We start from the raw sequence: 24983 nt of genomic DNA on the forward strand, positions 1-24983 counted from the left end.
TTCTTTTTTCGATTTCCGGGAGTGTATAATTCATTTTTTCAGCTGCCTTTACTTAATGGAGTTCCATTCTGTCTGTGCATCAAGTATTTGAAACCACCATGTTTGTTTGCCTTTGGTGTGTTTGTTCGTGTGTGTAGTATTACATGATGTGATGGCTTTTCTTAATATGAAGGTGTTGGTTGTGTTGTATGAGTGTATTGACATCTAGGAAACTCTTTTTTCTTTTTTTTTTTTCTTGAACTGTGTTTATGTCATTCTGAAATTGTTGGCTGTTATTGGGTGTTACGTGTAGAAGGCGTATAATGCCATCTGCATGGTGGTGCCAATATACTAACCTGTATTGTTAGGGCCATACTGTGATCCCTAATATTTTGTATCAGTGTGATGAGGGAAAAATTCAACAACGAGTCTACTGACTGGTGAACCCATGGAGAGCACTCATGCTTCATGTAGGATAGGTTGCTAAATGAAAAATAGTTTTACTTATCATCAGTTCTTGAATACCTGTTTGTTATGTGGGCTTCGGGAATGTCTTCCTGTTGTTCTAATTGCTGTTTAGTGCTGTAGATTGATTTTTAAGTCAGGCAAATAGTGAAAAAAGGACCAATAGATACCAAAACCGACTTAAGAATTCTGAAATGCGGCAAAAACTCTCCAGAGGAAGTAAAAAAAAATCGATGAAAACTGCAAACTACAGAAAGACACAGTGAAAGTAAGCGAAATAATAAACATGCATATCTTATCAGAACTCTGATCTCTACCTTCAAGGAACTGTGACGCAATTCTAACCCATTAAGACACCCATACACAACCATCAACCCACCCACCCACACACACACACACACACACACACACACACACACACCACACACACACACAAACACATGCACACACATACACACACACACACACACACACACACACACACACACACACACACTTCCACATAGAATTAATTAACTTCACACACATCCATGGCATTCTCAGATTTATACTACGTTGATACCTATGTGGCTGCAGATGAGAAAATTAAAAAACAACAGAACAAAAGAACCACAGCATTCAATAACAAACTACGTAGCTACATTTAGAAAATCTTGTCTGTTTTCAAGTTTGTGAATACTTTATTAAAAAAGATCGAATCAGTTCGTTTCATGGGGATGAGAGCACCATGTCCTCGTATTCTCACAAACCAAGGAAGGAAAAATAGCTGAGACCACCAGGAAACTAAACCAGAGCCGCCTTTCGGTCACCCACCCAGACCAATCATCCGTACATGTATGAGTATCAACGAACATTTTCCTGTTCTTTAACAGAAAGACAATAAAACCCATTAATCAATCTGTAACTTCAGTGAAACATTTCATCTAAAAATAAGTTTATTTGTAAGCAAATACAGATACGAGAGCTTTAACTGTCATGTGAATATTTTAACTCAATGCCAGGTACTTCCAGTTAATCTCTTCAATAGATACTCAAACACCACAGAAAAACTACATCAAACTATTCTATACATAAAATTTAACGTAGTTTGTCCTCTGCGAAATGTAATACCTAAATATGTACATTTCATTTTAAACAATGTGTCGCCTGCAGCTCAATATGCAAATTATAAAGTCGAAATTGACTGGCTACGTCAGGAAATTAGATGCTTCTAAACAAAGAAGCAGGAACTTAATGTCAGACTATTAAAAACCTATCTGGAACTAGGAAATCACATGAAAACCTCTAAAATATTTAATGTAATCACGAATGGAGTCAAATAACAAAAACACAGATAAATGAGATAAACAATGCCAAAAATTAAAGGTAGTTTTGAAATAAGCCAAAAGCATTGAATATGAAAACAGAAGAATAGCAAACCATACTTTCCATAAACGGCTGCTGAAACTTAATGACGTACAGCTCACCAACAAAGAAGCAAATATGCTAGGAAAAGGACCTAGATATTACGTCAACACACACATTATACCGAAAGCAGTGAACAGTCTTTTCACAGGATGTTAATACCCATAAAAACAATGAGAAAATGACAGTAACTCTATCTTCAATGCAGGTCTGACAAAAGAGCTAGTTGCAGAAGAAATTAGATGTACAATAAACGAAAACAAAAATAACAAATTAACAGGAGCAAGAAGTGAAGAAGAAAAAATTTAGAAACAATGGCACTCTCATCACGAATACCGACAAACACAGTGTCATGGTTGTAATAATACAAGAGGAATGCAACAGTAAAACCCAAAAATTTCTATAATATATCAACATAGTAAAGCTGACCAGTGAACCAACAGAAAGATACGAAACAAATACACAGACCCATTGAAAGGCATCTCACACTTACTTACCAAAAAGAAATTTAGGTTGCTAGAACAAAAAAACCATAAGACACCTAGTGAACAGCTTACCAAAACTCCTCTTGCGGGATATACCAACACATCCATCTACAAATTACAAAAGCCAGAGAAATATGCACATACTTATAAAACATTGTATATACCAACACATCCATCTACAAATTACAAAAGCCAGAGAAATATGCACATACTTATAAAACATTGTATATACACAAAGATCGCCAGCATACTCAACACTGGAGATCTGATGCAAAAGAACAAACACATTAACATGCTCATAACAGCCACACTCATATAATTCGAAATCAGATCCATGCATATCAACAATGACGCCACAGAAACAATCAGAATCATCAAACTGCTATTAGAAAGACACAAAGTCAATTCCAAACCCCACATGAAACAAATAAAATGCGTTCTAAAACTTAACATAAATCTAGAATATTTCTCATTTGATAACCAGTTCTACTCAGAAAAAGATGGGATTAACATGGGTTTAACAATCAGTGGGCTCCTAGACAACCTTTTACCTAAGAACACAATATCTGAAGCAGTAGTACTACCTGAATAATACAAGGTAATATATTACACATGACTATTTACAAATAACACAAATGCCTGAATGTAGCTCTTCATAAGGATACGAAATGGAACTGTCACATAGACCCAATTGTCGGTAAACAAGGTACCAGACTTCGTTTTCTTGGGAGAATACTAGGGTAATGCAGTAAGTCTACAAAAGAGATTGCTTCCAGATTACACAATGGACCCATCGTAGAATACTGCTGGAGTATGTGGGATCGTTACGAAATAGGTGTAACATGGCATACTGAACTTATACAGAGAAGGAGAGTACGAATGGCCACAGGTTTGGTTTATCGGTGAGTAATTGTCACAGAGATGCTGAAGAAACTTAACGGGAAGACATTTAAGGATAGACGTAAACGACAGCCAGAAAGTCTCAAGAAACAGCTTTAAATGCTGGTCTGGGAATATACTCAGCTCCCTAGGTACCACTCCTGTGGGGATCGTGAAGAGGCACGCACAGAGGCACTGAAACAGTCATCATTCCTGCGCCGCATGCCTAAGCGTAATGGGAAACATCCATAATAACTGTTGCAACCGAAATTGCTCTCTGCCATACACCTCACAGTAGTTGGCAGAAAATGGCTCTAGATGTATGAAGAACGAAACTTTCTAATCCGTTCAGAACTTACTAACAGTTTCGGAATCAGAGCTCCAAATTTGTCTCTCAGGAGTCCTTGAGTTATTCACAGTTATTTTCCAGCATGCCAAGTGTTAGAGCAATAGTAGTTATGCGCGTATAGCGAGCGGGGCTGCTTTCCAAAGCCTGCACCCTCCCCCGAGATTAACAATACGGGCCAGTGAGACTCGATCTCGCTGGAGCTGAGGGGTGAGTGGCGAGTAGTGAGGGTTAGGGGTGAGGGGTGCGTTAGCCGTGGACTAGCCCGGGGCCGCTGTCCAAGTTGGGCGGTGTTTGCTCGGCGCGAGCAAGCAACCTGCCGCCGCCGCCACCGCCGCGCCGTCAGCAGCCGACTGACTTCAAACAGGCCGCGCTGCTGACCCGGGCTCAGTTTGCCCGCCCCGCTCACAGCTCGATGCCTCCGGCGATTGGCCCCTTCAGCTGCGGCACTCCGGCCACGTCATTTTTCATGCCCTGTCCAGTGGGGCAAACACCGTTTACTCAGCCCTCCACCTTCACTCCTCTTGCGATACCACGTACTGAACAGAAGCAGCGTTCTGCGGCAAGTTCTACTGGATATCGGCATACGTACGAAGCAATCACATTTGTCTCATTTCAAACTGGTACACAGTTCCATAAGAAGAAACTTTTTTTTACTCTTAAAAATTTTAAATTGCTCAATTTCCTCCTAACAAGATCACTCGCTTCTGTTTTCATAGTTCACGTAGCGGAATATTCGAATAGAACAGCAGTTTATCCCATATACATACGTTTGCTCACCATCTCTTGAGTTCTTAAATTTCTCTGTCCGGCCCACATGTTCAGCAAAAACCAGCATCCTTGAGCAGCACACTGCGAAATAGATACTTCAGTTTATAAACAGATGTATTGGTTTAGTCAATCGTAGAGGCATAACACCATTTAGGCTGGAGATACCTTCGCTTACTTGTACAAATTAGGCACTGCGTGATGTATGATATGAACAATAATTATATAAATTTGATACGATACTAAAATGAAATATAATCCTCTTTACACAACGATGGCAATAGATTCGTCGTCTGTCTTTGAGTAATGTTGATATAGCATCATTAACAACCAAGGAGGACAGCTAACGAAAATCAATATTTAGAAGAAAACCTGGAAAAAGTATGTGTGGGAAATGTATGTGAAGAAAACAACTCCTGCCTTTCATTCCAAAAAGTGTAATAGAAATAAATAAATGTAAGCGTGACAGTAAGAGACTTACATAATATTAACATGCTTGCCTGTGTAATCGCATTTATGAATATGATAATGATCTGCGTAAAACGACACAAAGTTCGAGAATCTGGGGCTCTATTTAACGAAAAGCACAAAGAAATGAATAAGGATGAAATTTTATAAAGCAGTTGCTTTTTGCTCTAAATAAATGACAAGAGGTGTACAAAATATGATTTTCCATTTTCAACACCAATCTTTCGTCCTAAACGAGAGAAAAATCTTCACTAGAACGAGTTTTCTAAAGCAATTAAACTCACTGTTACAATCATTTTTCGTTTGAATATCGTAGAATCCCGTACATCTCAAGAATGTACGTACTCACTATAAACTTTGTTAACTGCCGTATTCAAGAGCGCTAGAGAAGTTTCACAATCTTACGTGTAATCGCCAACGAAAAGAATAACATGTAAAACATGCAGTAAAAATTCGTATGTAAATATACAGAATATGACAGTCAATAAATAAGGACTAATAAATATTTTTCGCACTGAACTGTTTTATGATTACTACTAAAACTTACGAAAACTTGCCCACTGAAAACAATCGCTTTTGTCTCAAAATGTAAGTGACAAACTCATTCTAGTACGTATAATACGTTTGGATGTTAAGCGACACGCGCCTTTTATCGAAAGCCAATAAATTATGTTGTCTCTCTCTTTTACGCATAGCTACGAGGTTCACTCAAGTTCTAAGGCCTCCGATTTTTTTTCTAAATTACTACCCACCCGAAATCGATGGAACTGGCGTTACTTCTCGACGTAATCGCCTGCAAACGTACACATTTTTCACAACGCTGACTCCATGATTGCATGGTAGCGGCGAAGGCTTCTTTAGGAGTCTGTTTTGACCACTGGAACATCGCTGAGGCAATAGCAGCATGGCTGGTGAATGTGCGGCCACGGAGAGTGTCTTTCATTGTTGAAAAAAGCCAAAAGTCACTAGGAGCCAGGTCAGGTGAGTAGGGAGCATGAGGAATCACTTCAAAGTTGTTATCGCCAAGAAACTGCTGCGTAACGTTAGCTCGATGTGCGGGTGCGTTGTCTTGGCGAAACAGCACACGCGCAGCCCTTCCCGGACGTTTTTGTTGCAGTGCAAGAAGGAATTTGTTCTTCAAAACATTTTCGTAGGATGCACCTGTTACCGTAGTGCCCTTTGGAACGCAATGGGTAAGGATTACGCCCTCACTGTCCCAGAACATGGGACCCGAGGTTGTTTCGGTTTGTTGTCACACGATGTTCTACCTTCATAAACTGTAGCACCCACGAACGCACTTTCGACACATCCATAACTCCATCACCACATGTCTCCTTCAACTGTCGATGAGTTTCAATTGGTGTCACACCACTCAAATTCAGAAAACGAATGATTTCACGCTGTTCAAGTGAGGAAAACATCGCCATTTTAAGTATTTAAAAAAGTTGTCATTCTCGCCGCTGGCGATAAAATTCCATCTGTCGTACGGTGCTGCCATCTCTGGGACGTATTGACAATGAACGCGGCCTCATTTTAAAACAATGTGCATGTTTCCATCTCTTTCCAGTCCGGAGAAAAAATATCGGATGCCTTAGAACTTGAATGCACCTCGTATATCTCTGCACGCTACCACAGAGTAGGAGTATCTGTGGAGAGACAACAGCGTACTGCGCGTAGCGCCTGCAATAACCTGAGATGCTTACGTGACTTTTTAGTTGTTAATGCAGACTATACGATGTTTGGGACTTAATACTACATGTGTTAATCCTGTTTTAAAAAGTATTTTTGGAACAACAGTGATGAGTAATTGTTGCTGCTTGGGATGCAAATTGAAATACGCGAAAGGAGAAAAATTAGCCCACTTTTTATAGGTAAGAGTCACAAACGATCAAATTATGGTTATTATACCTGTAATGGTGCGTTATGTGTTGAAAATATCGAGACACAGTTCAATACAGAGTTGATAGCATAGGATTAATAAATTTAGGGGACTATATGGCCATGTATTTGTTACGCAAGTGCTAGATAAATTCGTTTCAGTGAGAGTTTGTGGCCAGTCAGCTCCTTGGAACGGATATGCATGTTCACCTGGAATAATGTATAGGTATGAATGGCAGTTTCAGCCATTTTCCCCGAGTTAAACAGATCTTCATGTCATAATGCTTATTTTAAACTATGGAGAGCACACAATTTACTATTAGTTGCGACACCTATGGTATGCAGAATGATCACGTCCGATTAATATTCTAGTTAACTTCATTAATCACAAACAATGTTTTCTAAAGCCTGAAACTGTGTCAATAATGATTTAAATAACAAAATGGTGTACTACTAGGTTTTTCCTTGTACAGCACGACGAGTTTCAGGAACTCATTCCAATTTTTAAGCGTTACTGTGTATATTAGTATATCATTCGACGTCTTTATTTGTGTGCTGGTCTGCTTCTGTGACACCTCAAGTCGCGTTTTTTATGGTTTAGGGTATGTGCCTACTTCGTTATGCTCACACTATTTGCTCAATGTAAAATAAATTATTGAAGCGCGTCATGCTATGCATAAAGAAACTAGGGCAGTGTTTTATTATTTAAATCATAATATTTTAGTCTGCATATTGACGAACTAGTATAAGCAAGCTATAGCAGTAAACTAGAAACATAAGTATGAGAAATCTCTAATTTATTGCGTGTTACAACAACAGATTCGTGGATTTTCGTTACACCACCAATTCCACGTGACCCACTAGGAAGTCATTTCACAATGCTATCGCAGCATAATTTTTAAAACAATCTTGCAAGACTACAAATTTCAGTTCTAAACTTAACTACTAGCGATGGCAATCGCTTCTTTTCCTACAATGGAAAAAAAAGGCAACGTCTGAGCTGGAGTTGATATTTGTCTCAAATAAGCGAAATGCATTTTGGTCTTTCCCTTCAAAGCCTTAAGCGTAGTTCATTTTTAATATTTAATACACATTGTTATGATGTCCATTAATCATATATACAAAATCCATGATCCTTTGAGTAGAATATGTCTGTATAAGCGATGTAGTTACGTTCATAATTTGCAGGGTGTTTTGTGGTGAACCTTACGCCATTCCACGTGAGTTTGGAGGCAAGGCTTGTTGTCCGCAAGAATTCCGTTCTGCACATGTGAATGATCGCTCCACTTCTCTTTTTCTACGCGGGGTAGCCACGCCGTCTTGGACTCCCCGCTACAGTTCGCCCGTCTCTCTCCGTAAGAGGTTCGAGTCCTCCCTCGGGCACGTGTGTGTTGCCCTCAGCGCAAGTTAGTTTATGTTAGATTAAGTAGTGTGTGAGCCTAGGGACCGATGACCTCAGCAGTTTGGTCCCATATGAACTTAACACAATACTTGTTTCTCTGAGCACGCTACAATAAGGTTTCTCAGTTGGTGCCATCCAGCTGATACGTTTTAAAATAAACGAGTCGGCGAGGCTGAATCATTATATACAGTTAAAAAATTAAGTAAACTGTGACGAAAATAATAATTAGAAGGACTGCTGCCAGGGTCGAGAATATAGAGGCTAAGCTGATGTATACACTAGGCAAACATACATTTGTTCGATATCTCAGTGACGTCTGCACTAAAGTAAAACACAAGACAAGAGACGTAAAATTGGACCATGTCAGCAGGAAGAAAAAATTTATTTGATTTTGTGGCAAAAATAAGATGAAATTATATGTAAATTGAAGGTGGTGGTAGAAGAAAGGAGAGGAAAGGAAGGGGATTACTGAGGTCAGCTGCATCGGGACATTACGTAGGATCAACGGTGGCGAGTGAAAAATTTGTACCGGCGATAGATTTGAACGAAGTATCTTCTCTTTACTACGCACGTACATTAACCACTGCGCCGTATGAGACACAGCATCATCGCAACTGCACGGACTATCTCGGCACACCTCACAGCCGATCCACATTCACACCGAGCGCCACCAACCCACAGCCCTGTCCTCGCTACGCTGAGATCGGACGTACTTGCGCATCTTCACTGATGAAGGCGGATCCGTTGCCCATCCAGGCGAATCAATTATATGACTGTGTGGTGTCCGTTTTTCGGACAAATCCAAAAGAACAGACACCACCCATTCATATGAGTAATAAGACGTACGGTGTATAATTTGATATAGTATCGCTTGTTCTAAATGTTCTTCACAATTTCCAGCTCTTGCAACTGTTAACATTCTAGAAAAAAGTGTCTATACAGTTTGAATAAATGTCGTACTACCGTAAGCCTATGGCTGGACAATTATAAAACTATAATGTGTAACACGATACCGTATTTATCCGCCGATACCATTCAGAACTCTCAATTAAAATGTTCTCTCCTATATGGGAATTACATAATGTGTGTACGAGTGCAGGCTTTGACGCAGGAACGACGACATATGGAAGTTGGGGTGTGGCCGTGAGTCGTGCACGGATAGCAAAAACGGTTAAGGTGACCACTCGCAGAAACGCTGAAATACGGCTTCGAGATCTGGACCTCCACTGATTTTTACTGTCGTCATATCTCTATACAGCTGTTGGTTGTTCGTAAGCGCAGTTGCAAATACAATTCATCTAAATAATGTGTAGATATTAACAGTCAGTAGTATTCCCAAACATAATATTTTTAATTACGACCCATCTGAGTAATGATTAGTTTTTATACGGTCAGAGTAAATACTATCAAGTATCACGCAGTGCACTGATTTTAAATTGTGCGCTATTTTGTTATTGCCAGTCTATTTGTAAATTACAAATTTGTCGCTTTAAAGGATCAAGTTAAATGAACCGCACTGTTATCATGAAGTAAAGCTGTATCACTATTTTATTTAGCTGAATGTTAAATCAGAGGAACGGCGGTTAGTGTGGGCAGGCGGCAAGTGTAGGACGCTAGGTGTTTGTCGGGTTTGCCGTTAGACAGCGGACGCTTCCGGTGCTTGGAATGAAAAGCAGACACAGTGGAGCTTCTTTCAGAAATGAATTTTACTTGTTTTCGAGCGTCGAAGCTATTGAATGGTCTAATTTCCTGCACCGTTTTATACTTTTGAAGATAAGAGTTATTATTATCATACTAGTGTTAGTAAAATGGGTCAAATGGCTCTGAGCACTATGGGACTTAACTTCTGAGGTCATCCGTCCCCTAGAACCTAGAACTACTTAAACCTAACTAACCTAAGGACATCACACACATCCATGACCGAGGCAGGATTCGAACCTGCGACCGTAGTGGTCCCGCGGTTCCAGACTGTAGCGCCTAGAACCGCTCGGCCACCCCGGTCGGCTAGTGTTAGTAATTAAGTAGTCTAATGTGAGTTGAGTTGGAATAATGACGGTCTCCTCACTCATGCCGGTTTTTGTCTCCGCCACGTTGTAATGTGCACTGTCCGTCGGTCATTATGTGTCCATGCCAAATTTGGGTGGCATGAGCCTTTAAAACTTACTGTGTTTTTAGGGCACAACGCCAATGTTCAAGAAGAAGCCTACCTTTGAGGATTGAGGAGAGGTGTCTGAGACTGCAATGAAGCAAGCTATTTCAAGTGTTTCGGAAGCCGAAACTAGAAACAAAGGCCTGCTCGCTGCTCTTGATGGTTTTAATATTCGTACAACTATACTGCAAAGGAAATTAAAATGACCTGAAGGGAATTAGCAGATATCTATGACACCACAAATGTGGTTTTACAAACCAATATATTTTGTGCGGAATTTTTTGAAAAAAAAAAAATCTGGGTCTAATGTGAGAAAAGAGAGAAATGAGCACATGAATTTTGTCCAGCCATGTAGGATTCATTGCATTTCAATGAAAACAATTTTACTTCTTGATTTTCAAGTCTGAAAATGACAGACTTGTGTAAAATAAATAAAATATTATTTTCAATTTACATTTATATTGTAAACATTTATTTTAACTCTTTGTTACATTGTACTTTTAACACATAAACAGTTTACAGCTGTTATGAACCACAAAAACATCTTTATTTAATTCAAAAATCAAGAGTTTTGTTGTGTGGTCCATAGTACCAGGCATTTTTGTTAACATCTCGAACTGTAAGTCTTAGAAGTCCTTTTGATGATCTTTGTCGCTCTTGTTAGAAATATGCATTGTCCCATTTACACAAAAATAAACATTGGAACAAATGTTTCATGCAGTTATATCTCATTTGAAAACAACAATAAAAGTTTTGCACCAATTTTCATACTAACAGTTGGCAATACTCTCTTAGGATTTAAAGGTTGGCTACAGCGCGCATACACAAGCTCTGGAATCTAAGATATTGTTGTCGCGCTTTGCAATGCACGGATTAATTTAGTGGCAGCGTGGAAGCCAGTGTAGGAGCCCGCCTGCTGTGGTGCGCCCGTGTGTTGGGCGAGGGGTCGTCGCCGAGCTGCCGTACTGCCGTATACGCCAGCAGCGACACATGATTTGGCATTGAATTGATGTTTTTTTATAATTTACAGCGCGCTTATTAATTTAAAGAAAAGGGTTTGTGTATGTGCCTAGCAGCAGACGGTAATTTTGATAATGATAGGAGTAGAATTGTCAGTAGGCTGTTTAGGTTTATTTTTATTGGTAACGCCAACGCCACGTAGCGCTCTGTAAGAAAATCACTGGCTGTGCTGTGCGCAGTCTGTGGCTGGTTTGCATTGTTGTCTGCCATTGTAGTGTTGGGCAGCGGCAGCTGGATGCTAACAGCGCGTAGCGTTGCGCAGTTGGAGGTGAGCCGCCAGCAGTGGTGGACGTGGGTAGAGAGATGGCGGAGTTTTGATATTTGTAAGAATTGGTGTCACGAACTGATTTATATATTATGACTATTAAGGTAAATACATTGTCTGTTCTGTATTAAAATCTTTCATTTGCTAACTATGCCTGTCAGTAGTTAGTGCCTTCAGTAGTTTGAATATTTTATTTAGCTGGCAGTAGTGGTGCTCACTGTATTGCAGTAGCTCGAGTAACGAAGATTTTTGTGAGGTAAGTGATTTGTGAAACGTATAGGTTAATGTTACTCAGGGCCATTCTTTCGTAGGGATTTTTGAAAGTCAGATTGCGTTGCGCTAAAAAATATTGTGTTTCAGTTTAAGCACAGTCTTGTAATAATTTTTCTAAGGGGACGTTTCAGAATTCTTAAGGGAAACCATTGTTAGGCGAATAGATTAAGTATTGATTTTTGTCACTGATTTCTTTTGTAATTGTCAAGAAATTGTTTCACTATGTATTTAATTGAGAAGTATTTCAGCCTCTCTCAAGAGTTTGATTAATTTGTAATATTGCTTTAACGCCACTGGAGGCAGATTTACAGACGAAGCGATTGTTCAAAGAGCTTCTAGCGTTTTGTTAATCGAATGAGAAAACATCACTTCCAGAATATACTTTTTGAAAAAAGGAATTACTTGTTTGAGTTATCATTTATCGAGTTTAGATTTGACCAAACCCTTTCTCTTGAATTATATGTAGTTGTTGTAAGCAGCAGCAGCCGCAGCAACAGCAGGAGCCGCCATACAGAACATGCATTGCAAGCAGCATGAATAACAGGTTTTTTTATGTCTTTGTTAAATAATGGAAGGCAGAAGCTCAAACAGTGGCAGCAGAAAGACCAAGTAAGTTATTTGTTGCGCACACGACAAATTAAAAAAATAATAAAGTTTAGGCGATCTCTGTAATAGTAAAGTTAACAAGAGTACATGCACGAGATTTCCAGTAGAAAACACGAGATCAAAAGATATAATTCGCGACATTCAACACCAGTGCCCCTCACTAGCAACCACTCCTCTACAACCTTGAAATACCGTAAGGTACCATTTTGTGAGCGAATTGTATTTTCAGTTGGAAAGTTCTGACAGCTGCAGAGTCCTTCAGCACGATCTAAGTTCAAATATTATGATGTCTGAACTTTCTTTAGGAGAAAACTTTCGTGTGAAACGCATCTTGCTTTCGTAACATATGTAGTTTGATACAAACAACCGATACAAATATGAATGAATGTGTAGAATCATGTGAAGGAATGGTGCATGAAGACTTAGATATGCTGGAAAAATTTGGGGAAAGTACAATGCGTCTGTAATGTATATGCAAACAAAACGCTAAGCTGGGGATTCTAAAATACTGCTCCAACATTTTATGTAGCCATGATCGTAGAAAGCGAAAGAGTTCAGATATGCACTGCTATGATCCTACCAAGTGGTTATGTGCTATGCAAAAATGTAACAGAGATCCATGTACGACTTCAGTGAAACCGCTGGAAAAAGACGATTTTGTTTTTGCGAATTTTGTGACCTTCTTAATTTTGTTGTCTTTCTTTCGTATGCGCTACTTGCTTGATGGAATTTTCTAGTTGTGTGAGTAGAAACCGACAACCTGTGAAGAATCAGAACATAGTCCGATGGAATGTGGAATAAAGACTGGCACGATTCATCCATAAATTGCTAAATAGGGGAATACCTCACACACAAATCTACTTTTCGGTGCAAGTGCTTCATTGATATCGTAACTACCAGTGGTCAAAGAGCTTAGAAACCATCATACCATGCCTGAGTTTCGCTCACGACTCCTCCAAGTACGAGGGCGAGCTGAAATGAAATGTCCAGGAATTTTTTACCTGAAAACTCTTAAAGCATTTAAAATAAAACAAACCTTATTATCATTCTATATCTTTATTCTACATGTATACAGAACTGAACCTCACTGCCGCTAGAGGGCTCCGAATTGTATCATCTAACATGGCGGTGCGTAACGTAATTATATGGGCGAGAAACAGCTTACTTTAATAAAGTTTCGAATTATAGAGTTCGTCCATAGTGGAGCATCCTCTCTTTCACCATGACGATGCCAGTCTATACGCGAAAACTGCGACATCTGCAATTATCCGATACCCTTGGTTCACTGTCAACCATCATCCTCCACGCTCCTCTGACGTGGGTCGATTCGGTTTTGATCTGTTTGCAATACTTAAAGAACACCATGGTGATCTTCACTTGAATAATGATGAAGCGGTGTAAGCAGAGATGAGATTGTGGCTCGATCAATAAAGCCAAACATTCTACAGAGACGGTATAAACAAACTGATCTCTCATTGGAAGAAATTTGTTTGTAGCCAGGGTGACTATGTCGAGAAATTAATATGTGGACATGAAGAATAAAGGTGTATAATGTTAATAACTATCGATTCATTCAAAAAACTTTAAGGCTTTTCATGCAAAAAAAAAATAATCAGAGATGTTACTTTTCAGCATGCCCTAGCACATCAGCTCAACACAGGTCTTACCTTATCCATTTAGTGCATGTGGTGAGGAGGACACCAAACATATCTTCCTCTAAATCACTCATTAAAGACAAACTGCCCGTGGAACAGCCAGCGAGCCGGCCGATGTGGCCGAGCGGTTCTAGGCGCTTCAGTGTGGAACCGCGCGACCGCTACGGTCGCAGGTTCGAATCCTGCCTCGTGTGTGGATGTGTGTGATGTCCTTTGGTTAGTTAGGTCTAAGTAGTTCTAAGTTCTAGGGGAGTGATGACCTCAGATGTTAGGTCCCATAGTGCTCAGAGGGCACTTGAACCTATGTAAAGAGGCAGCAGCCGACTGATCGCAGCTTGTTGAATAGTAGCTTCAAGATTAGCGACTTGGACAGAAGCGTCAAAGCTCGTTACTTCGTTTGTACACTGTATGTAGCTTAGACTTGGAATTGTTTGTGTTGAAGAAGATTTATTATTTCGTATGTCCCCCCTTTCGTGCGACACATCTGTGTGACAGAGTTAAGTACTGTAATCTTTCATTTGTAATAAAATTAATTAATACGATTTGTTTGCATGTTTGTCTAGTGTACCGAGTAGATAGGTTTTCTGGACACCATATATTTGACGTCGAGGCTGGACAGAATATTTGGCGACGAGATGTAAGGAGAACACAGCGCCTGGTTGCCACAGTTTCCAATTCTTGTGGGTTTTTTGGTTTTGCTGGCGCCTTTATTCTACCTTGTCTGTTATTTACTGAAGTTTTTTTACATGTTTTAACAGTATAGTGTTTTTTATATTCAGTGTTTTCAGATGGGCGTTGCAGAAATTTTCTTTGCTGGTACGCCTATTTTTATTGCTTACACTATATGTTTATCGCACCGGCCTGTTCCACTATGAGTAACCCACCTCTCCCACCCCCTACTCAGGCGCCTCAGCTGCAAGCGATAAATGCAACGCAGCTAACACAGATGTTTCTGTTTCAAATATCATCTCTACTAAAGACGGTACAACAGTTACTGGGAAACGCTGCGTGTCTAACAGAACAAGCAGTACCCTTAGCTCCAAGAGCTAAACCGCCTTTTCGTCGTCTTAACGAAAAACAAGAGGAGTGGCTCGAGTGTTTGCAACAGTATAAAGCCCACGTAATTGCTCACAACGTACCAGGTACTTTGAAACTACATTACGTTTTTTCAGTGGTAGGAAGTGCAGTCTTTCACCACACTCAGAAATTGTTTCCTAACGCCATTCAATTGAACTTTCCTTTCGCTATTATCACCAACAAGCGAATATTGTGGCAGCTAGGTACCAGTTATTTCGCTGTAAGGAAAGGCCAGAAAAAATTATCGTGAGTCATTCAAAGATTTGCAGGCTACGACGAAGAAATGCAAATTCACATGTTCATTTGGTGCTTTATATTCAGTTGAAATGTCCCTTGACATTCAGTACAGTGTAACTGATGTCAGACGTAGAGGACAGATTTTGAAACAGTCAGATCTAACATTCAAGCACATAATGCAAAGTCTAGTTCAGTACGATATAGGTGGCACAGGGGCCAATAAATTTGAGCAAACTGTCAATTTATAAGGTAGAGTCGCCGCTTGCTTACGACTGGCCCAGTAGGCAGCAACAACCCACGTGCGCCACGTCTCGTAAACAGTCTACTACACAGACACAGAGTTAATTCATATCCTCTGTGCTATTCACGACACAAACGCCAAGACTGCTCGTCCAGACATGCACAGCGTTACACTCGTGGCAAGAAAGGTCACGTACAATATGTGCGTTTGCAATGGAACAACCATAAGAATTCTGTCCACTCTCAAAATTCTAGTCACAATGCCCATGTAGTCAAACCAGTATGACTTTCACTATTCTATAATCACGTAGTTGTGAGAACATAATTAGCCTTGATTCGTTTGATTTGTTTGCCTTTCAAATTCAGGAAAATATGTTGTCAGTGACTGCTTCATGTTAAAGACAGTGTACTTTGCTGAAAGAATTTTTTAATCTCTCTTCTAAAGGTTTAGGAAAGGCAAAAAATTTTGTTGCACATTTAACTAAGAAAGACAATGTTCATCCGAAATTTTGCCTGGCCAGAACAGTTCTTATTGCATTAAGGGACAAGGTCGCTGCCGAACTTAAAGAATTGCAAGTTACCAGACGTATTGCGCCCATACAAGCTAGTCGGTGGGCAAGTCCACTGGTTTTGCTCCCCGAACCTTCAGGTCGCATTCACCTCTGTGTTGACTCCAAGTTTACAGTCAACCCACAAACTGTGATGGACTTATCCACTGCCACGACCAGAGGATCTCGTGGACAGATTAGGCGCTGGTCGCTACTTTTCAAAAACTGATTTTCCTGACGCCTGTCTTCAACTACCACTAGACGAAGAATCGCAAACCGAGTGGGTTGTGAACACTCATTTTGACTTGTTTAGGTATCTGTGTTTGTCTTTTGGCATTGCGTCCACGCCCGCCATTTCACAACGGCGTATGGAACAGCTGACCGCTCAAGTACGAAACTGTTCAAACTATTTGGACCATATTGTCATAGCAGGTCGTGCACCTGTAGAATACATTTCAAGCTTGGATCCTCTATCTCGTGTGTTGTATGATGCAGCACTTAAGTTCAGATTGGAGAAATGTGACCTTTTGGAACCTGCGTTGGAGTATCTTGATCATGCTATAAACAGTCAAGGTGTACAACCTCTTCACTCACATTTCTTAGCCATACATATTCTGCCAGTCCCTAACAATGTCACAGAACTGCAGTCAATCTTACGGAAAATGAACTATTATATTCAGTTCATACCGAACACTGCGCAAATCGCAGTTCCATTGCATCGTTTGCGTTCCGAGGACGTACCATTTGTGTGGTCAGATGAGTGACAAGAAGCTTTTCAAAAACTTAAAGATGCATTGCTCAGTGATCGGTGTTTAGTTCACTTTAATCCTGCCAAACCAGTTGTGCTGCAAATTGACACTTCCTCTTAGAAATCGATGCAGTGCTTTCGCACAAAATTGGTGATAAAGACAGGTCTGTTGCTTTAGCACCAGAAGTTTTGCCCAAAGTTCAGCTTAACTATTCACAAATAGAGAAAGAGGCAATGGCTTTCGTCTATGGAGTCACCACCACTATTTGTATGGTAGAAAAGTCTACTTAGTAACAGATCACAAGCCATTTCAGTCCTTGCTTCATCCAATGCAACCGGTCGGTTCCTGTACGAACTGCTAAAACATTGCAAAGATGGGCTTTGTTGTTATCTCAATATTAGTACGAGATTGTGTATCGTTCGATAGCTCGACATGGTAATGCTTACGCACTTTAACGTCTTCCGATTGTCGCTGATATGGACTTAGACGCTTCTGCTGCATCTTGTAGTCACTTTGATACTCAGCATTCTGAACTATTTCAATCCTTTCCCCATAACTATAGAGAAATTGCACAGGCCACGAAAGCTGATTCCGATTTGAACATTTTTTAACATACATTCGAACAGCTTGGCCTCGCTCATTGCATAGCATAAAGAACTCTGTAGTGCGCCGATTCATTGCACGGCGGCATAGCCTCACTATACAGCAAGATGTGATTCTTGATCAAAATGACAGTGGACAGACACATTTGTTGCTCCCTAAAGCTTTGGAAAAAAATGTGTTGCAGTTACGCCACAAACGACACTAACAAAAGCGCATCGACACTATATTGGCGTGGTATGGACACCAAAATAGAACAGATGATGTCACAGTATCAAGCTCGAGCGGAAAATCAGTCCGCTCTGTCAGGAAAATTCTCTGCTTGGCCTAAGTTGCAATCAGCATGGCAACGTGTGCACATAGACTTTTTTAACACTCGTCGGTTGATTGTTGTAGACTCTCATAGGAAGTTTCCTTTTGTTGTGCCAAAGAACTCGACAACGTCACTTAGCACAATTCAGGCATTGTCCTCTACTTTTTTGCCTCGAAGGTTTGCCTGAAGTCATACTGTTGAACAACGGCCCTCAGTTCACGTCCACTGAATTTTAAAATTTCTGTGAACGCAATGGCATACAGCATCTAACTAGTGCACCCTTCCATCCACAGTCAAACGGCGAAGCGGTATGTATTGTCAGAACAGACGGCCAAACCGCACCGCATACACCAGGGATCAAGCATTGCAACTGTTTCTTGCCTCCTATCACTGGCATCCACGAGATGGAACAACGCCGACGAAATTGCTCCACGGCTGCCGCCATTGGACATTTCTGTACCTGCTGAACCCTCCTGAGCTTCGAGCGAGGTGGCGCAGCAGTTAGCACACTGGACTCGCATTCGGGAGGACGACGGTTCAATCCCGTCTCCGGCCATCCTGATTTAGGTTTTCCGTTATTTCCCTAAATCGCTTCAGGCAAATGCTGGGATCGTTCCTTTGAAAGGGCACGGCCGATTTCCTTCTCCATCCTTTCCCCACCCGAACTTGCGCTCCGTCTCTAATGACCTCGTTGTCGACGGGACGTTAAGCACTAATCTCCTCCTCCTACTCCTCAGCATACGGCGCCAAAGGAAGGCCACAAGATCGCTTCGCGCAGCATGATGTTGTGTTTTTCAGCGTTTTTTGTGGCACCTGACGATGGTCGCGGGGAGAGATCCTTCGTCGACTTGTCGCGCGCATGTATCATTTTCAGGCTCAGACGGCTTGCAGCGCCGACATCGCAAACAAATTCACCACTGTCCTCTATTCCGTGATCCTTCTGCATCTCTTCCCCCAGATTCACGAATTCTGAGGATAGCGCGGCCACAGTAGACATAATGTGTCTTCACGACACCGCGGGACGACCCCATGCAGACGGAGCCTCCGCCTCTCGTCCTACCGTTAGAACTGGATCCACTCACGCTGCAGCAGCAGACGCCTTCTACGTCGTGGTATGGTTCTCAGGATGTGGACGCGTACCCTTCTGGGGAACTTCCGGGGACTTTCCCACCACAGCCCAGGCCGGAGTTCTGATGTTCGCTGCAGCCACAACTTCCTGTCCATCGCAGCGTCCACGCTCCTGAATCCCTTCCCGTTGTCATGCTCCTTATACGACGACGACGGTCCTTCGCTTTGGGAGGGAGGACTGTTAGGGCGTAAAGTCAAGTGCCGGCACCCAGTCGGGACTGTGAGAAGATGTCAGTGAATCGCACGCTGACCAGACCTCCCTCCAGCAGCGGCCCCTGTGTGAAGAGGACATAAGCGTCGCTTCCGACTTGTCGCGGCCAGTTGAATAGTGGCTTCAAGACTTCGGTCGCGGATAGAATCGTCAATACTCTTTACTTCGTTTTTTATACTGAAGAAGATTTATTATTTCGTATGTCGGCTTTTACTTGCGACCCGTCTGTGTAAGTGACAAAGTTAAGTATTGTAATCTTTTATTTTGTAATAAAATTGAAAAATGAAATGAAATGATCCTATGGTAATGCTGGTCGGCATGCCCCATCCGGGGAAGTTCGGCTGCGGACTGAGTGTCTTCTTTCAGTCGAAGCCACATTGGACGACTCGCATCCCGGTGATGAGGATGAAAGGATGAGGTGGGCAACACAACACCCGGTCCATTAGCGAAGAAATTCTCCAAACCGGCCGGGAATGGAACCAGGGCCTTGTGCCTTGGAAGCAAGCACGTTACCACCCAGCTATACAGGCATACTGTAAAAAAGTTCATTAAAATTTGTTTGCATGTTTGTCTAGCGTATCGAATAGGCAGCTTGACGTTGAGGCGGGGCATAATATTACTTATATAGCACAACGGGGCGACAACTGAGGGTTAATGATCTGTGGTCAGTCATTACTAACCATATAGGTACCTGTAGTTCCTACAACGGCGAAGAATTTATTTTTATTTGATGTTTACAAATTGTGTTTTTACCAACCGCTTAATCGTCATACATTACTCCGATGATTCATATTACTTAATATCAAAAGAGGACGAAACTAAAGCTGGAGTGTTCATTGGGCTTGATTAGAGGCTTGCGCTAGCACGTTAAACTGGCGTGACGTGCAAGCTGGTGCCACTAGGGAGACGGGGGAAATCTGTGCGCGGTGCGGCCGCATGACAGTCACGTTTTTCATAACTCGCCGAGAGGGAGGCCGGTCTGATGCTGGCGACGACGGAAGATCCGTTTCCCATCCACAATTTGCTGATCACAATTTGATGACTACGTAGCTTCCAATCTATTGGTCAAGAGCTGCTATATAATCTATGTCTAAGTTCTTCAATGTATTTCTTGTAGAGTTGTTCAAATGGCTCTAAGCACTATGGGACTTAACATCTGAAGCCATCAGTCCCCTAGACTTAGAACTACTTAAACTTAACCAACCTAAGGACATCACACACATCCATGCCCGAGGCTGGATTCGAACCTGCGACCGTAGCAGCAGCGGCCACAGCGGGCGACTGTAGCGTTGTATGTAGGTACACAGACTATGGAGGTGGAAGTGGCTTATTACTTTAGATTTCCATCGAATAGGTCAACTGTCTAAGCAGCTGTTTCACTAATGGGGAAGATTGTGTATCTTTTGTCCATCGGCAACCACTTCCTTTGGCTCCACCGTTACGCAACTGTTGATAGGTCCATGTTTGACCTTGTTTCTATCGTCGTATACCGCTAGTCACAGCACATCGTCAGCGTCATATTAGGAGCAGCATGACGTCATGTACTGTGTCTGTGAAGAGCTACCGTAAGACCACCAGACCCGACTCTCCTTATACGTGTTCTGACTCGATAGTGGCGTGAACCCTTCGTCTACCGAGTGTGCGTAAAGCCACGTGAAACGACAACTCTCATGGAGCACCGAAAGCTGATAATGATCCTATTGGTCTTGACGTTGTCCGCTTACCGTACCGTACAACGAGCATCTAAACTGGGAAAATACACTCAAATTTCGAAGCAAAATTCTGTCTTGCATCGATGCAGGTTGAATATTTGGAAAGTTATCTCTATCTAAAATAAAACAAAAGTTAGTACAGTTATTAATCAAGTCGAATCGAGCTAACTATCAATGTTTGCCTACGTTTCGGGTGTAGCACCGGTTTGTTTGACCGCTTCAGTGATCACTTAGCATTGTTGCAACCAGGAGCGGCCGTTATACTACCTGTGTTCTTCATCGGTTTCTCAGGCACTGGTGTCATCGTATTTCTAGTAAGATACCTACCGTCATTCCATAAGTGTCCAGGATCTAGCATTTCTGTATTCATAGCACTGACTATTTCTCCGCTTCTACAATAAGACTGAGAGCATTATAGCTTTATGAGTTATCATCGACGCAGCTTATCTCCCAGCATATTCTACCTTCGTTTTGCTCAACACCGAACCGGTATTTCTGTCACATTGTCACAGCTATCCGAATTTTCCTCCTCTCTGCTTATTTCGGTGCGTTTTCTTCCTTCACTCCATTTACTAGTGTGCGTTTTATTTCTCAGTCTTTCTTGGAGCCGCCAACTTTTTCTCCAGATATAATTTATTCTGTGCTGATGTCATGCACTGTTGTTAGTATGTCACTACCTCAATAGAACAGTAATATAATTTTATCAGAAAATTGACTACCACGATGTAGTAGAACTGACATTTCTGTAATAACCCATTTTCGTTCCTATAACTATTACTATTATTATTACTATTACTTTATTATTATTATTATTATTATTACCTAGAGCTCGGCTATTGTGTATATTGGAATATAGATCCTTAATAATTTCAGCTTAGACGTAAGAGATTCTTGAGGCCCCAGTTTTGCTACCTATAAGCAGCCATTCCCTATAGGTTAAGGTTAAATGATGAAGGCATCATCTTAGGCAAAATAATCCGGAAGGAAAGTAATACCCCAGTCAAGGCGGGGACTGCTCAGCCGGATGTCGTCAACGGAGAAACAAAAGTGGCATGCTACAGGAAGGAGCAGGGAATGTTAGACCCCATAATCAAGGACATAGTTTGGAAAATCTAAAAACGAAATGGATAGAATGAATTTAGATATAGCGAAATTTGGTGGTAGGAGGAACAGGACTATTTATCGGGTGAGTATGGTGTTATCAATTGAAAATCGAATACAGTAATATATATAATGTAATCATTTGTGACAGTTGGTTTAAGAATCATGAATGAAGTCTGTGTGCGTGGAAGAGGCTTGTACACACTCGAAGGTTACAAATTGGCTATGTAATGGTAAGACAGATTTGGGAACTAGAATTTAAATTGTAAGACATTTCCACTAGCAGATGTGGACTCTAACAATAAATTATTGACGACGAACTCTAAATTAAAGCCGATGAACTTTCAAAAATATAAGAAATTAACGTTATGTTGCCTCGATTAGTTGAAAGAACGAGAGATTGTTCGGAGTTTCAGAGGGAGGACTGGGCAATGACGGGCTGAAACAGTGGAAAGGAATTTAGTTGAAGATGAATGGGCAGCGTTGAAAGATGAAATTGTGAAGGCAGCAAAAGGTCAAACAGGTAAAAAGACAAGGCCTAGTAGAAATCCTTTGATATCACAGGAGATACAGAATTTAATTGATTAAAGGAGAAAATAGTAACATTCAGAAAAAGAAGTAGGCGAAAGGGAATACAAACGTCTAGAAAATGAAATTGGCAGTGCAACATCTAAGTCTGTTGTGGACTGACTCTTCTCATTTTTATTTAATTTCTTTGGTTCTTTTTCTTATTTAGAAAGTTCTTGTGTCGATTAAATATGTCAGTGTTGATTATGAGAAGTGTCAGCGATTACAACTATTATGCTGTCAACTCTCTCTACACTGGGTAGCTACTGCAAGTGAAGCTTCAAGTCTGGGCCATGTAATGAGCTAACAGTCAGGGTTCGGTGACTCCAAAGTAGTCCCCTACGGGTCAGTTCAGTTTGTGAGAGATGTGGCCCAGAGGTTCAAAGGGCCTCCAGCATTGGACGTGGGCCAATTATTACTTTTTTTCTTTTTCTTTTATTTTGAGTCAGACGCGGACTGCTTGCTATCGTAGACGTGTTTCCTATATACGGTGGTCAGAAGACCTTTGAAATCTAACTTAAAACGCCAGTATAATGATCTGTGACGAAAACTTTTCCGTGTGCATAAAACACCCCATTTTTACAAGCCAAAGCTACTTGGTATGAGAACAGCTCAATAGAATTTGCTTTGACAATGCCAGCAGTCTTCCTAGAAAACACGAATGTGGGACGCCACCCATAGATAAATACGAGCTCTGTCTTTTCAGTGGGAAACGAAATGCTTCAGATCGTTATAGAATTTCTTTTCTTCTATTATAGAGGTTATGTGCTGTCAACTGGACGTATTCTCAACACAAAATGATGGACCTCTCATGTTGTAGAAAACCAGAAAAAGGGCTCCATTGGCTGCCGTCAAAAAGTTACCGGAGTGTAGTAGCCATCAGGCTGCTTTCGGAGCATTACAGGCGCATGAGAACTGCAGATTGGTTGAAATAATTACATGTCTGAAGAACAGGAATTTATGCATAACTTTTAGGAACTGTGCTTGTGGAAACATCAAACCACTTGGTGATTCATAAAACGTTTCATAAGGTGGAAGTTTAGCAATTTTGGTACGAACATTTTCGCTGGCCAGAATTCAATGGAGCTATACCAATGGCGTAAGATAGTTTATATGAAATTCGGGGAGAGCAGAGACGATACAGTTCTCCCGAGGGACCTCTGGTTCGGTACCTCAATGAAAACACGTGCGTTCTACAACTATGCTAGAGTATATTGATTCTCCAACTGCATCCATGATTCTGGATGGAGATTGGGTTGATTCCGAGTGAGAATACATATCCAGCGGCCAATCTGTTGGCAACAGTTCCCACTACTCCATCCTACAGCCTAAATCACGATGGGAATCAGCATCACAGGCAGCCGGGAATGAGAGCTGTCAATCGTTCAACACAGCGTGTTTTTGGCTAAATTATACACTCCTGGAAATTGAAATAAGAACACCGTGAACTCATTATCCTAGGAAGGGGAAACTTTATTGACACATTCCTGGGGTCAGATACATCACATGATCACACTGATAGAACCACAGGCACATAGACACAGGCAACAGAGCATGCACAATGTCGGCACTAGTACAGTGTATGTCCACCTTTCGCAGCAATGCAGGCTGCTATTCACCCATGGAGACGATCGTAGAGATGCTGGATGTAGTCCTGTGGAACGGCTTGCCATGCCATTTCCACCTGGCGCCTCAGTTGGACCAGCGTTCGTGCTGGACGTGCAGACCGCGTGAGACGACGCTTCATCCAGTCCCAAACATGCTCAATGGGGGACAGATCCGGAGATCTTGCTGGCCAGGGTAGTTGACTTACACCTTCTAGAGCACGTTGGGTGGCACGGGATACATGCGGACGTGCATTGTCCTGTTGGAACAGCAAGTTCCCTTGCCGGTCTACGAATGGTAGAACGATGGGTTCGATGACGGTTTGGATGTACCGTGCACTATTCATTGTCCCCTCGACAATCACCAGAGGTGTACAGCCAGTGTAGGAGATCACTCCCCACACCATGATGCCGGGTGTTGGTCCTGTGTGCCTCGGTCGTATGCAGTCCTGATTGTAGCGCTCACCTGCACGGCGCCAAACACGCATACGACCATCATTGGCACCAAGGCAGAAGCGACTCTCATCGCTGAAGACGACACGTCTCCATTCGTCCCTCCATTCACGCCTGTCGCGACACCACTGGAGGCGGGCTGCACGATGTTGGGGCGTGAGCGGAAGACGGCCTAACGGTGTGCGGGACCGTAGCCCAGCTTCATAGAGACGGTTGCGAATGGTCCTCGCCGATACCCCAGGAGCAACAGTGTCCCTAATTTGCTGGGAAGTGGCGGTGCGGTCCCCTATGGCACTGCGTAGGATCCTACGGTCTTGGCGTGCATCCGTGCGTCGCTGCGGTCCGGTCCCAGGTCGACGGGCACGTGCACCTTCCGCCGACCACTGACGACAACATCGATG

The sequence above is a fragment of the Schistocerca gregaria genome, chromosome 1 (assembly GCF_023897955.1).
Source record: "Schistocerca gregaria isolate iqSchGreg1 chromosome 1, iqSchGreg1.2, whole genome shotgun sequence".
NCBI lineage: Eukaryota > Metazoa > Arthropoda > Insecta > Orthoptera > Acrididae > Schistocerca > Schistocerca gregaria.